General features: G+C 40.2%; 1 protein-coding gene across 13 annotated transcripts in view; it reads right to left on the reverse strand.

Annotated features, from left to right (window-relative positions):
* Nucleotides 1-13,604, reverse strand: part of adgrl3.1 (adhesion G protein-coupled receptor L3.1) — a 179,735-nt gene that overhangs the window by 113,698 nt on the left and 52,433 nt on the right. The window lies entirely within an intron of this gene.

Raw genomic sequence — 13,604 nt, forward strand, 5'->3', positions numbered from 1 at the left:
CCCTTTATCATAGTCCCATATAACAGCTAAATCATTGTCCATACACCAACTGTACCATCCTCATCTTAGCGTTTCCATTTTCATCATATCCAAATAATTATTCCCATACTAGTATATACGAAGTATACAGCAGTTACATGCATATTTTGCACACCTCTTTATTTTGCTGATACAATTCTTACCAACTGACGTTTTTGCGTAAGTTTATGTCCTACTAAAACAAACAAAGCTTCACGAAGCTTTGCGCTGAAGTGAACCGATGAAAGGCTTCAATGCTTCATAAAGCTTTGTTTGCCCATCACTACCAAAAACAAGACACATATATGCTCAGGCCAAATGACAGAAATGAAACTCAAACTTTAAGTGACGTGACAGGGTGGATAGCTCACAACATACATGACTAAAACAAAGATAATACCATTTAAAAAAAAGCAAATTAAAGTGCACAATTTTCAAACAGAAAAAAACAAGGAAAATTACATAATTAAAAGCAACTTTGTTGATAAGTTGTTGCTTTAACTGTTATAAATATAATATATTATGAAATGTTTACGTTTGGTGAAAGAAAAACCTTTGAAAAAGCATTTTATCTCCTAAAAATCGGTAATTTTTAGCACATGTAATCATCGCCACCTTTTTTTAATCATGTAAACATACCAGAGATTTCATTTCAAATCAATTCTTCAATAACCCGATCTGATAACTGAACGCGGGTTTGCACTGAGCCCCAAGTTTAGCAGTTAGAAAAACAAAGAGTTGCTGCAGGAAACCACAAAAGGAGGATAACAAAAGGAGAAAGATGATTTCTCTGGGCTCTTTGTGTCCTGCGGGAGCGCAGGAAGCCCATTTGACGGTAGATAGAGCATAGTTACTATATCTTGCTCCAGGATAAAAACCCACTCTTCTCCCTTTCACGCGTACAGCACATGAGCCTCCTCTGTTACTGGCCTCATTTCTCCTTTATTCTCCCCCTTTGAAACAATTCCACACACATACAGTAGGGTGCTTCAAACACAAGACAATTGGAGTGACAGAAATGGTGGGCAAATAGAAAAAGGGCAGAAAGTGAGGGGAAATGTAGTCAGCGCAAGTGTGTGAAGGCTGGGATTGACAGAAGTAAGAAGCAAGGAGCACAACACAAGCACCTGTGTGTGTGTTTGTGCCCGTTCGCTTGCCTGCGTGTGCCATTGGGACACGCACAAGCATCAAAATCCTCCGTCACAACACTGCCCTGATGGAGAAATGACGGATCTGTCTCGCTCTTTGTCTGCCGCCCGCACACATAACACGGCACACGCTGCGCAGCGGTCCCTGAATTAGTTTCTGTCAGCGCAGGAGCAGCCTGTCAGACAAGCCACAGGTAAAAAAAAACAAAAAACTGTTGTTTCCTCTGCAGGGAAAACAAAAGGAGGAAAAAAAAGAAACTTTTGAAATGTGCAATAATATTAATAATAATAGCAGCAGAATGCAAGCCTCCCACATATTAGGAGCATTTTCTAAAAAAAAATATACTGAACCTGCCGCAGGCGCTAAATCTACGGACACGCCACAAACACTGAATTCTGCATGTATGTGGCTCGAAGTAGACCCTCAGGACAATCTGTGTCCACATCAATCAAAACCATGAGAAACATGCATGCTAGAAAATATTATCCATGAAGACATTATCTGGAATTACAAGTCCTAATGAACTGAATGTGCTTTGATAATCAAAGCAAGCTACTGAGTCATCAGTCGACGCCAGAGGGGGCTATGTAAAAGCTTTGCCCCTCAAATTTTTAATCAATGTTGACAAAAAATAAGAAATCCTTAATGCAAGCTTCCTTAAGAATTACAAAAATATCAAAAACAACATTTTTAAAAAAAATTTGAGAACCTCAAATGACGTATTTGACCTATTTTTGACATATTTTTGATCCTTTCATTCGTATTGGCCTTCAATTCTGCTGTTTTCATTTGCCACCTTTTTCAAGTCTTCTAGCTTCACCATTTGGTCGACGCAGATCTGGACGTTTGTAAAAGCAGGTGAGACAAAGCTTACTCCACATGGAGCATCATTTTATATGCAAACGAAAACCACTCTGAATCATTTCTGGAAAACAGTGAGGATGAAATGTGTCAGCACAATCTGATTTCAATATGCTTTCTAGATATGGAGTTTGCTGCTTATTTCTGTATTTAATTTGACTGTAGATAAAAACCTAAGAAGTTTAAAAAAAATCCATAATGGAAATTATAAGGCTATGCTTTGATGCTAATCTGGCTATTAACAATATTAAATTTTTGGATTATTTAGATTTTTCTGTCTTTTTTCCATTTGAACTTTTCACAATAGCTTTCATATGATTCAAATGATTCTTCGAAAAAAAGTTAAATTGCATATTTCTTTTACATGTAACCTCGGAAAACCAGAAGGGAAACGGGGGAAAAAAAAAAAAAACTTTCTTTAAAAATATTTGTTTTAAGACCCACTCCAATCATCTTCTGAACTATTTTAATAGTGAATAGTGATCCCAGTGGTCTTTTAGTTATTATTATGTCATTTTTAGCCAAAATGTGAAAACCTGTCATTTTCTTGGACATAGTTTCTGCAGAGCGGCAGAAATTTGCCTTTAAGTTGTTGGCGGAACCGTTGACAATGATCAACCCCACTGCTGAGAGCTCTCTGTTTACATGCTCTCCCGCCAGCTTACAGCACAACCAAAAAATCAGTGCAACAAAAATGTCTAGCAATATTTTAGCTATCCAGCCACACAGTTTTGAGTCTGATTCCACTACAGACGAAGAAAACAAAGACGTACATGGATCTAGTTGAGGGCAAATGGATCAGAATAAATGTTTCTATATCAGAAATACCAACTCCTGGTTCATAACAATTTGTAGAAGAAAAACTTAGTAATGCAATTTTGAGCCTAATTTGCTTTATATACATCCTTCATCATCAGAAAACATGCATTAAGAACATGTTAAAAACACCCAAAACACATTCTTTATTGAAGTGGGACAACTTACCAAATGCATTTAATGTTAATACTTTTGCTGTTTTGTGTAGAAAGATGGGGGAACAACACACAACACAAACACTTTTTTTCCCCCCTCTCTGTCTTTCTGGCAGGCTGACAGCCAAGTCAAGTTTTTTGAGCTCAACCATCTCCCCCCTCCCTCCTCTTCTAGTGGTAACCATGGCAACCTCCACCACTTCCAATTCCAGGACACATTCGGAGAGTCTTCCTCCTTGTTTCCAGCAAAAAATAAATCAAAAATTCCTGAGCTGCTCTCTGCCCTGCTATAGATTTCTCTGTGTAGGATAACGCCTTTGTTTTCATGGCTCTCGTTCATGCAGGTCTTAAATCCGAGCGAACAATGGACGTCGCTCGTGTGTCGTCTCTCAGAAGAAACCTGTAAGACAGCATCAGCATTGTGGGCTGCGCTGAGACATTGACTTACAGGATTTAGTCATCCTCACCCGATGAAGCAGGAAGAATTTGCGCATGAGGAGTTGGGGAGGGCGGTGCCATGTTTGTATATATGTATGCATGCTGGGATGTGTGCTTCGGTGTCAGCGTGTCAAGCCAGCGCAGCCCTGATCCGCGCTCTCGTCTCTGGATGCGTCGCGTCTTTAGCTTGCATTTCAGAAGAAAAGAAGAAAAAAGTTTGCGCTGTCTGGGTCGATCTTGAAACCTTTTTTATTCTCTCAGGGAGCCGTGGAGCTTTGCTGCTCAGTGAGGCACGATAACTGAGGTTAGCAGAGGCGTGTACAACGGGGTCAGACAGCAGAGACTCGCTGCAACATGCAGTAACCTATGCGCTGCTGTCAAGAACGTACAGAAAAGTGCATTTTAAGGGGCCGTACTATTTGTGTTTAAGTATATCTGCACTTCCATTCATCTGTGTGTGTGTGTGGGCCCTAATTACTCCACTGAGCTAGGTGGCAGTTGGGCCCCTAGGGTGCTGCAGGGCATCTCCTGTAGCTGTGGTGACTGTGTAAGGGTGCCCACACACACACAAAGAAATATATATAAATATATATATCGCATATGCCATTACACACGCGTGCAGACACATTAAGTAGGACATTTCTTGATATGACCTCATTCTGTGGGAAGCCAGATAGTTAAATGGAGGGAGGACAGAGGGAAAAAAAAAAAAGAAAAGTCAGACATTGATGCAGTAATGAGAAAAATTTGGGAAAATCCCGGCAGGTCAACTTCTCCCATGCTACGTTCCCATCGGGCGTGTGACGCGAGTTCTTAATTGTGCATTATCCACTAATAGGGCACGTGAGCTGGGGTTAGACCGTCGTGAGACAGGTTAGTTTTACCCGTCAAAAAGTGATAACTGCACGCCCCAAAAAGATGTTCCGGTCACCTATCCTAAATCTTCTGTATTACTGCACTGGCTTCTTTAAAACAACTTTAGCTTCATCATCTGGACAAAAACAAGCAGTAAGAGGTGATATCTCTCTCTGAACTGATGCTTTATTTAACCCATCGGGATGATCAATATATATATATCGCTTTATATCGCTGAATCTTGACTGCAGCAGTGGTGCGGTGCCTTGTCACGGTAACGTGACGAGGCACCGCTATACATAACAAATAGTCCGCTTTTCATGAAAAGAAGAATTAAGGAATAAAAAAGGGTTAATATTTATTTATTTATTTATTTTGTAAATGACCATGGTATAAGCAGGTTAATGGCCGACGAAGTGTGCATTATCACTTTTTAGTGCACTTTGCTTCGCGGGCCATTAACCCTTACATGTTACAGGTGGAGTGTTGAAGTGGTGCGAATTTCGTGAATCTTGGTCCAGGCTTTTTTTTTTTTTTTTGATAGATCAGTCCGGATATATGAAAGACTTGGTGTCAAAGAATTCCATCCAGATTTGTATGCAGAAACCCAAAATTAATTACGTTAATTTCGGGCAGCAAGTGCCTCAGACTCTGGTTGGCAGTTTCGTTCCCTGCTCTCCCCAGTCAGCTTCCGAGCGCGGCTAGTCTGCAGCTCACCGCTCACTCAGGGGATCGGTCAAAATGCAGGGAGAACAATTTCCCCATTGACGGATAAATACAGTCAACTTTATTTTATTTTATTACTTAAATCCGTATACAGTTGAAGAGTTATGGTAATCGAAAGTGTCATGGTGGAGGGTGGCTCGAGAGCCGGTTGGACCCAGACGCAGAGGCGGAGGCATGAGGATCAGAGTCTAGAGGGTTTAATGAACAAACAAAAGGCGCTGCAGAGCAGGAAGACAAAACTAAACAAAACTCACTGTGGCGTGGAACAAGAAACGAGGAACATGGCATGACAAGGACAACCAGGACAGGAATAACTAATGGACCAACACAGGAGGAAGGCAGAGACAAGACTTATATACAGACAGGGCAGACAAGACACAGGTGAACACGATCAGGGCAGATGGGGACCAAAGGAAGTAAAACCCAAGAAAACAGACAAGACAGGATACTTTCAAAATAAAACAGGAAACAGAAACAAGACAGAACAAGGACCAAAAACAAGACAACAAGTTCAAATCATGACAGAAAGACTGTCAACACTGGGGATAAAGCTCTGATGTTAAAAAGTTAAGACTTGATGTAAAGTAACAGATAAACACTTGGGACTTCACTTGGATTCATCACCAGAGACTTCAGACTTGACTTGGGCTTGCAAAAAAAAAAAAAAAAGGGACTTGTGTGTATCTCGGCTTGCCATAAGTGCATAGCCCCACAGATGGTGAGAGGTCGCACGTGTGGCAAGAGATTTTAAATGTGTTTTTGGAAGCTCAACGAGTGTATTTCCAGAGACATTTGTGTTCTTTAGCTGATTTGCACTTCGGTGAATGACAGGGACGCCACCCAAACTTCACTACCAAAAATCCAACTCCCTGATTGGTCAAGATTTGACCTGTTTAGCTTTAAACACACGTTTAGCAGTTGCGCGCTTTGTATGTAGAGTCGTAGAAACATTCGTAGCGACACGTGAGCGTGAGAGTTTTGACCGCAGAAGCTGTAAACGCACGTTTACACAGACTTTTCACTGGAAGTGGTTGCCGGGGAGATGGGAACGTAGCTTAGGACAAACACAAAAGAACACAATCATAACCACGAAACTATGTGAGAATATTAGTTTCCTGACAACAACATTGTTTTTTGCTGTGCACTAAGGTGAAATAATCATAAATATGCAAAAATGCATATTTTGGAGAAAGTTCCAAGCATTTATTTATGTCATTATCTCATCCGCCTCTATTTTCTTCTGCAGAAAGACGGATTAAACCCAAATGGAGAAGACACACGAGCTGCAGATATGCCTGAAATAGAGCCAGAACCTATGGCACAGTTCACTAGTTGCACAGCGTTAAGACTGCAGCATCAGCCAACACTAGATTGCAGTCTGTGTTTCAAGTGGCTTTCTATAATTCAAAGAGTCAGAGGGGAAGAACTTCAGAGGGTTTGCTTTGCAGTCTCCAGCGCCAGCGAGTTCAAACGTGTGCTGGAACATGCTCCCTAACATGCAAACGGAAGAGAATGGAAGTGCGAGGGCGCACATTTCACCAAAAAAAAAAAAAAAGGCACGCATAGACCTATATTCCATACGTGTCTGCACAGAAGTGCTCCCACACTGGCACACTAGTCTGCTGCTTTAAAGATCTAAAAAAAAAAAAAAACCTTCTGCCAGGAGAAGCCTGAGAACTGATTAGAAACTCTTGAGAGTCTGTGTGTGTGAAGAAAACAGAACACGAAAACACTGAATGTATATTTATCTGTGGGCATTCACAGCTTAGGAGTTTGGATTTGAGTGTTTATTGGAACGGTTCCGCTCAGGTTCAACCCGTTTTCAACTAAAGAACTGGCCCGTGTCCCAAGCTTCAGGGGCGAAGCTTTGGGGAGGCAGCTGCCACCCAATTTTTCAGTCAATATTGACAAAGATTAAGATATCATCAAAATAAACTTCTTCAAGCTTTGCTAAAATTTCAAAAAGCAACGTTTTTACCCCTTAAATTGCGTATTTTTTATCCTTTCATTTGTAATGGCCTTTTAATTCTGCTGTTTTTCTTTGTCCTCCTTCAGTAGCTTCACTACTAAAATGTAACAGTTCAGCCCATGTATGTTGAGCGTCTAAAGCACAGTGCAGCGTGCAGGACAACCCATAAGCCTTTGCACTTCAGCCTCAACTCAACCTTTACCCTGCAGCTGGAGCCAATGGGGGGGGGGGGGGGGAGTGCAAGTGGGAAAACAAGAAAGAAGCTGAAAGCTGAAACAGATGGAGAGGGAGGAAGGAAAAGTGACAGAGAGGGGTGACAAACACAGGGCAAGAGCCAATCTGTGGAAAAGGAAGAGGAAAGGGGAAAAAAGAGTGACAGAGATTCAAGATATCAAGTGTGACGGATAGGAGAATTAGAAATGAAGCGTGTTGCTGTTTAACGCCTCCAAAAGCATAGAAGTGAAAAGAAGAAATAAGAGCAATGCTACATCCATGCTTTTTTGCTTGTTGTTTTGGGGTAGGATAGAATAAAAAAAGGGAAAGAAATTTGAAAATAGCAAATCTGGAGGTGGTACAGGGGTGACGGGGGAAAAGGTCTGTTTTGAAGTTCAAACGAAATTTGCTATCGCAACAGCTGGAGCAAAAAAAAAGCAGGTACTGTTGACGTGTGTTTGAACATTCTCAAGGACACTCGACACCACAACCCAACACGTCTATCAGGAGAATTCTAGGGGCTAAAGAACACAAATGTTTCTGGAAATACACTCGTTCAGCTTCCAAAAACACATTTAAAATCTCTTGCCACACGTGCGACCTCTCACCATCTGTGGGGCTATGCACTTATGGCAAGCCGAGATACTCACAAGTCCCTTTTTTTTTTTTTTTTTTTGCAAGCCCAAGTCAAGTCTGAAGTCTCTGGTGATGAATCCAAGTCAAGTCCCAAGTGTTTATCTGTTACTTTACATCAAGTCTTGACCTTTTAACACCAGAGCTTTATCTCTAGTGTTGACAGTCTTTCGACTACCATAACTCTTCAACCGTTTACATAATTAATGTAATTCCAGTGGATTCGGAAGCAGGAAGAAAATCGGCTTTGCGTTAACATTCTATTAGTATTGGTGTAAATTCACTTTTCTGTGTGTCAGAAACAGTTTATTCACATTAATATGGTTAACAGTCAAAAAGTTACAGTTGGACAGGCAGCATGTGCCATTTAGGTTAAAGGGTTACAACATTTGGGTAAAAGGAATATCTTATATTCACAAATTGACATCAAACTACTTTTAGACAACTTGTGAGGACATAAAAACAAGCAGTCGGGTCTTCCACATCCCAAACACTTACATTAATGTATAGCTATACAAGTTTTTACAACCCTTTTCGGGCTACGTACCTGGTTGAACTTTGACCAATCAAGGACCAGGATTTGGTAGCGATGTATGGATGACTTCCCATTTAATTCATGGAAGTGCCAACTGTTTGAAAATTGATCATGGAGGATAAATGAATAATCGCTGTTTGTGCTCTGTTTTTATACAACACCAAGACTTTCGTATTTAGGAATAGAGCTTTGAAAGAAAAAGCCTGGAGAAAGATTGGTGAGATTTGCACCGCTTTGACTTTTTGCACCAAGCTTCTTTCAACTGCAGGTGGTGAACATGCGCTAGTAACCAGTAGTTAAAGAAAAAGAAGAAGAAGCCCCTCCCAGCTTGTCCAGTGTGAACACCATGGGCGGAATGCGCAGTCAAAGAACATTTAGCTGGTTCTTAAAGTGATGATGTCACTTGGTCCAGTTCCTCTAGTCTAGTCAATGTCAGATTCACAGCTGGCCTGGGTGCATTACTTTCTCTGGTTTACTATCTACCAATGAATGGGGTGGAAAAAAATAGAGCCAACCTGCCTTTACTTTCCCAGAATGCAGCTGTGGCAGTCTGTCTAATAGATCTAAATGTACCTACTCTATTTACATCAATGCTGTCTCTCATTGAACACAGAAGAATTAGCAGCTTTGTTGATGTTGTGGTTTGTTTGAAGTCCAATTGAGCAAGCTCACACACCAAAAGGGAATGTACCATTATTTACATCAGATGATAATTGCTTGGTAGTTAGCCAAAAAAAAAAAAAAAAAAAGCAAGGCCGACGACCTTTCACATGGATTACATACCATAATTCTTCTTCCCCCACCCATAGGGGATCACCCACATCGCATGTCCCACACATGACGGATTGCCTGGAGCATCATTTGCTTCTTTCTTCTTTTTTCCGACTAGTATTTATGAACGCTTACCCGGCATAGCCATTATGTGTTTCCTATGAGAATGGACTTGGCATGCTTAACCATGTAAGTAAGTAGTATTAAAAGGAAAGGAGGATAAGGGGAGAAAGACGGCTAAAAGGTATTTGGTTCATGAGGCACTCAAGTATCAGAAAGGGAGCAGGGAGAGTATATCGGTTCATGCCATAAAGCCATCTTTATGTGGATAGATCACTGGAACTTGGAAGCATTTTAGCACTCCTTCTGTGCATAAGTGTACTTTCACACACTCAATGTAGCCACACCCTTTTTTTTTTTTTTTTTGTAGAGATTACAGCTTTTATTTTAGAAAGCTATACAGGGAGGAACCGGGAGGGCAGTGGTGCCAGTGGGCTGAGGCAAATACCCACTGACAATTGAAATCCTATGTGTGCATCCCTTTGATTTAATATTAAAAAGAAAAGTTTCAAATGGAAATATAAAAGCGGATGCTCTGTAGCCCCTTCAAATAAATGGGGCTTCAGTTTAAAAAGCTGATAAAACGGAGTAAGTTGTCGAAGCGAGGTCGCTATATCACTAAAATTGGCTAAACATAACTTTCATGACCATGGCTTCATTTCCTCCTCAACCCAGCGCATCCCAGTGGGGAGATAATCTGGGAAATGCGGCGGTATCAGGTCTTTCTAGGTTGCTTGAGAAGCTTTGTGAGACCCTCCAGAGATATGGAGCTTTGATATCAGGACCAATTATGTGCTATGAGCGCACACAAACAGTCCACATGTGCACACACGCGTGTTTGGAAAGCGTCCGTACACACTATCCTTGGCCTTGGTGCGGTAAAATAAAAAAACACAAAAGGGAGAATATGAAACCGAGGAAACGCAGGGCGGGTGGAACATGCTCGGATTTTTATCGGCATTAAAAGCCAGAGGTGGTGCCGGCGTGGAGGGGGAGTGTCGGAGCGGACAGACGGACGAGGAGGGGATGTGAAGGCAACTTTGTGGTTGAGAATGCACCAAGAAAAAAGAAAGAAAACTTCACTGCATTGTGGGTCTCAATAAAGCTTTCAGTTCACATTTCCAACCGTTCGAAATGCTCGTGCACGCTCCGACTCCCTGTCTGCTGTATGCATGTGTGCACTCACAGTGTTATGTGCAGCAAATAACTTCTTTCAATGCACATTTGCTAAAAAAAAAAAAAAAAGAGTGCATTTCCGGTCTGAGTCACCTCCACAGAGGATCCTTAAAGATTAAGTTTGGCCTCTGGCTCTGCTAATTGGAGCTTAAAGTCTGGTGTAGCCCCTGGGCAGAGTGTGCTATGAGCGGAACATGTCGTGCGCGCCGGCGCGTGTACGTATGCATGTATGCGTGCGTGTGCCTGTCTGATTGTGCCTGCCTGCAAATAAATTATGGATGGAAAGGAGGGGGCTGGAAAGAGCGGCCACACAAGCTGCAGGAGAGTTTGGAGGAGGCCAGAACAACGGCAACAGCACAACCCGTCCGAGACCGAAACGGAGGATGGTGGACAGAAGCAGAGAGCCATCCAAGTCAGAGAAACACAGGATTTGAACATGCAGATGCTGAAATGAAGGAGTTATTGACATCTGGGTGCACTGCAAACTGTTTTCACTACATAAAAACCTTGTTTTTAGACATTTAAGATATGTTACTAGGTTTAAAGCTGTTTTAAAGACAGATGATAGTTGCATTTTTGGTGTTTTTAACATGTTCTTGTGGCATTTTTCTGATGATGGAAGACATATGTCAAAGAAATAAAACTGCATTTCTGCTTATATCTTCATTCAAAATGGTGCAGATCAGGAGCAGTCCTACTGTTAATATTTTGGTTACATTGAAAATATGCTAAGCTCCCTGCTCTGCTCCGATCTAAGACTCCTAAATCCATGGACGTCTTTGTTTTCCCCGTCTGAGCTGGCATCTGGCTCAAAACTGCATGCCTGGGGTTGTGATGGGCTGTAAGCTAGTGCAAGAGCGTGCGAAGAGATGGATGTCGGGAAGTGGAGGCAGGCTCACTCCATGCTCAAGTTAGAGGTGAATTTCTATTGAACTCTGCAGAAATTTTGGTCCAGAAACTGACGGAGGTCTCATGATTCTGGCACAAAAAAACCCCCAGCATAATAACAATTAAACGACCACTGGAAACGCTTTGAAAATTGATCAAAAGATGATTGGAGTTCTTAAAAAATATGATTTAAAAAGTGGATTACTTGTAGTCTTTTTTGTCTTCTTTTCATTCTTTATATATTTTTAAAACTTTTACTACTTTTAAAACACATGAAAAGATAATTGGAGTGGGACATTCAGAGCTGGGATCTAAAAAGAAGAAAATCATCATTAAAAAGTATTAAAATCCTTTTGCTCCCAACTCTTGACAATTCAATTGAGACTCCAAAAACCTCAAATTTCACTGTAATTTTTGGTTCCATTTTAAGGATGTTATATAAAAGTTCAATACATGTTGAAAGGGTTAGCCTGCCATTCATCATTTTGGGAACAAAAAATTTGATTTATGTTCTAAGAATTAGTTCTAGTTTTGAGTGACAGCCATTTTTCTGTATTTTGTGTCATATAAGCCCATGCGGGCTGGGCATATTAGTGCATGAGACTTAAGTAAAATCAAACTCATAAAAAAAGTTGGAGGAGAAAATGTTTCTACTTTATAGTGATTTCCTTAAGATTCATGTTGTTTTTCCCTATTTTTAGGCTACTTCTTTTCGTCAAAAAAAAGCATCTCTTTTGTGTCCGCGGTTTTAACAGGCTCCAGTTGTTTCTGCATGATCAACAAGCCCGACCACAGAACAAGAAGGTGATGGCGCGGCCCGTGAGATCCCGAAGAGGGTCCTCGCTGAACGCTGGTGTGAGTAAAACTAGAACTATTGACAACCTCTTCATGGAAAACACGTTTGAAAAATTCATGCAGTGGCAGAGAGAGTGCTCTCATCTGTTAATAAAATTACAATCTCAAGAGCAGGAAGAGGAGCTGAAGGACGGGCAGAATCCCTGATTATTTTCATCTTTTTAAATGCGCCGCGCTCCAACAAATACTAAAATAAGTTAGTCCACCTATAAAAAAACACATTATTTTGTGGATTGGTACAATTTTAGGTGAGTCATTTGTTTTTTTTTTCCATGTTCCTGTTATTCGAGAAAAGTATTCCAGGTGACACATTAAGAAAATGCACAGAATTTTGTATTTTATTTAATTTTTTTATCCATAATTAAAAAGAAATGTATTTAGAAAAATAAAAACTGCTTATTTATACATGCACAACTATATTTTTTACTGATTTCCAAACACCAGCCTTCCCAAACACTGGGGTATTTCCCCCAAAATGTCACTTGTGCTTTCATTTTACCAGGAGACGGCTAATTTCAAAATAAGAGTTTCTTAGAGAATCTTTATTGAGGCCTTCTGAACGATCACAGCAGGGCAGACCGATTGAAAATGATGGGGGGGGGGGTCTAAAATGCCCATAAGGGTTGTCGCGCTTCATGACCTCAGAAAAAGTCTGCTACTTTTTTTTCATTCGAAAAATGTAAAATTTCGACTAAAAAGTACAAATAATACACAGAAATGCTTTTACCATTTCAATTGTCTGGCAATTTGATTCAACTAGTTATCTGAGGCCATCCAAACTATTGGAGGGCCCTTGAATCCCTTTGAAAAGCACTCTTTCTAATGAGGAAGGACACTTGAGCACCAAAGCGCTTCGCCAGGGTAATGATGTTTAAAAGTTTTCTCAAACTTGTGTCAAATCAAAGTCTAATCAACACTTCTGCCAATAAGATTTATTGTTCCATTTTTTTGTTAAAAGTGTAAAATTGCATGACTGTGTCCCTACAATAATAATAATCAAAAAAAAAACTGTATGGAAAAAGCTAATAGGATGTCAAAAATTCTGGTTTAAGTAAACATGTTATAATATTATATTTTATGAATCCATTGTACATAATAGTTATATTTTATTTGTTGTTGCCTAGTTTCCAGACAACATTACCACTAATGTCTACAAAAAATACAATAAATGATCCATAAATATAGAAATTATAACTTTTCCAACTGCATTACATATAAAAAGTAATACCAAATGCAAAAATAAAGGATAAACTTGCTTTTTTGGGAAGTTAAACTAAACTGGAGAGGACACCTGTTGTTCATTTCTATTTCTATTTTACAATTTTAACTCATTATGAAGTAAATAATACACTACACTGTGACTTTTAAGACCCAATCCGATTCATCTTTCTGATCTGTTTTAATAATATTCCCAGTGGTCTTTTTGTCATGCTTATACCGTTTTAGCCACATTTTTAAAAATCTGTGTCGTTTTCTAGAACATAAG

The sequence above is a fragment of the Oryzias latipes genome (assembly GCF_053564925.1).
Source record: "Oryzias latipes strain Hd-rR chromosome 1 unlocalized genomic scaffold, Olatipes_Hd-rR_3.1 chr1_Y".
Lineage (NCBI taxonomy): Eukaryota > Metazoa > Chordata > Actinopteri > Beloniformes > Adrianichthyidae > Oryzias > Oryzias latipes.